Genomic DNA, 2,943 nt, shown 5'->3' with positions numbered 1-2,943 from the left:
TCAAACTAGTTCAGAGTTTCGACAGGGGTCTTTAGACTGTTGTTAGTTCTAAAGACGATCTTGTGATAATCCATTGTTAATAGACTCCGTTCTGTGCGTGATTGATCACAAGAGATTCAAGTGATTGTGTGCAGGTGTTTATTGAAGATTTAAGAAGATTTGAAGACAAAGAAGATATTGAAGATATGACTTGGGTTTTATAATCTTTTGTGTGCACAATACTTGTTTCGGTAAAAGAGGGTCCAATTAATAATCGGTTTATCCTTGTGGTAGATTGGATTGATTAATTGAGTAGATCGGTATCAACACGATTCTTCGGATTAAAGGTGTTGTTGGCTTAATCTTAAACGATTACCTTTGGGTGATTGAACATAAGATAGATCTAAGCACCTGACGAAGGAGTTTATGTTAAGATAAAAGGAAGAGCCTTTGTCCGACTCATATCACTTGGTTGAATATAGTTGATACCAAACAGATTTGTTGTTCCTTTACTGTTTGGAATACAAACCAAAGGAATTGTTCCAAGTACGTGAGTTATTTATAAGTTGGAGGCGTGGGAATACAGACGGAACTAAGTGAACTATAGGGTTAGTTACTTGGTCTCAACTTTGGGAAGTTAGGTGTAATTTTTTGTAGCGGCTTAATCCTGAGAGTATTCAATTCTGGACAAGGTCCCGGGGTTTTTCTGCATTTGCGGTTTCCTCGTTAACAAAATCTTGTTGTGTCATTTACTTTTATTTTCCGCATTATAATTGTCTTGTTATAATTAAAGTAAATTACACAAACGTTAATTCCTATTTACTTGATAAGAAATCCTATTGTGTTTGGTTAAGTCCGAACCTTTGTATCAAGTAAACATACTTCGTTGTTGTATTGTCTCGATCTCGTATCCATAGACGATCACACGAAGTGTGAACTGATTAGTTGTATTGTCTCGACTCAGTCCATAGACAATCACTTTCGGAGAAAGGACTTATAGGTAGGAAAAGTTTTAGCTTGAGGTATATTTGGGTACCCTCGCCTTTTCAGATTTGTCTCTCAGGAGAATTGGGATTGGAAATTTGTTATGTGAAACTCAAACCCTTGTCCATTGTAGAGTTCATTTTACCTTTTTTTTTTGTTTAGCTCATCATCTAGCAAAAAAAAGCTAGTAATAATTTTCTTACTCTTTATTGGAAATATGTTGTTCCGGTTTTGGCTAGAATGACAAAATTTAATCCAAATATTATTTTCTTTTCTTAGAAAAAAAAACACATATAAAATTCATTTCATAATCACTCACGCATAATTACCATTGTCAACGTGGAATTCAGGCTAACGAAACGTAAGACGGAAAACAAGAAGAAAAATGAGAAGGTAAAATTTGGTCACCAATCTAACTTGATCAATAAGAATTATATTTTCTCTGTTTTCTCCCCTACTTTCGCCAGAACTTAACTGTAATCAATGACTCACTCAGAGATAATCCGAGAATCACTACTTAGACCTAAAACTAAGCAATTTGCGGACAAAGATCAACTATCAGATCAATCCAGAAATTGATATATTGTATACGTACTTCGTTAACATATATGATAAGAACATGAGGCGAATGAGTATAAATTCAAACTCATGCTTCTCCCGGATTTTTATGAGTAGGATAAAAAAATTGGATTTTTGCTTGGTCATAATCAATACTTTGACCTGGACGGGAACTCAATTTCATATTGTACCGTTGAGAGCTAAGCGAATCCTCTTTATCAAGGGGTGCAATGAAAATAAATTTTTATTAAAAAGAAAACAAGAAAAAAAGAGAGAAAAATGGTTTCACACACCATCCAAAGAAGCGGGGGAAACGATAAAATCGGTCACTCACTCGCTGAATCCCGGAATTAGAGAATCCCCCGCACTCACCATTCAATTAGAGGGCTTTTCCCTCACATTGGAAGAAAAAAAAAACTAGTCTAGAAACTTCTCTTGTGCGTGAAAGAAAGAATCAGTTGGAGGGCAATCCCGCCCGGTGAAATAAAAGAGAAAAAACTTATCAAAACCCTTATTAAGAGTTTCTTCTTCATCATCATCAAAAAAAAAAAAGATTAGAGAGAGAAGAAGAAGAGATGTTGAAGAAATGGAGTTTTATTATCATCATCATCACCATGATTTCTATTGTTTCCTCTTCATCATCATTTTGGTCTAATTCATTTATTGGAGACCAAACATTCACTCTCTCTGCTAATCAATCTCTTGAATTCGATTTCTACCGCAATTGATGTGCAGATGCTGAGAGGATTACAAGAACTACTCTCGTTCAACTCTATGAGAATCAGTCTATTGTTGCTCATGTACTTGTTCGATTACTCTTCCATGATTGCTTCATTGGGGTAAGATTCTTTACTTAAGTTAACTTTGATTTCTCCATAAATATTGATATTTTTCTACCAATTCCACCAATCCAGGAATTCAACAACATTTAACAGGTTAAATTCCTTACTCGTTTTGTCTGAAAGAAATACAAACTACACAGAACTAGAAATTTCAGAAGTGCATGGATCATTAAATGATCCAACCGTTTATCGAGGTTTTCCCGAAACGTAACTATATAAATTGACTAGGCTAAAGTAACACAGGTATCCTGGATCGATCGGAATTGGGGTGAATTGGTATGAATCGTGTGAATATGTATATATATCGGAGTCTCGATGATTGTTGTTGGTGTCTTTTTGGTTAACATTGTTGTATGGGTCTTGATGTTTGTTGCTGCTTCTAGTTTTGCTGAGATCGAAGTTGCTGTCGGAAATTTTGATTTTGTAGATGATGTTGATGATGTTACCACTAAAAATGGATTTCTTTTAGACATAACCCAAATCCAATTTTTGAATTTCATCCCCATGATTGAAACCCATAAAAATCAGATAAAGACCAAATAAAAGTAAAACTTACCAATAAAGGAGATGGACTCTTGTA

Source organism: Papaver somniferum, chromosome 2 (assembly GCF_003573695.1).
Source record: "Papaver somniferum cultivar HN1 chromosome 2, ASM357369v1, whole genome shotgun sequence".
In the NCBI taxonomy this organism is placed as follows: domain Eukaryota; kingdom Viridiplantae; phylum Streptophyta; class Magnoliopsida; order Ranunculales; family Papaveraceae; genus Papaver; species Papaver somniferum.
This window is presented reverse-complemented; position numbering follows the sequence as displayed.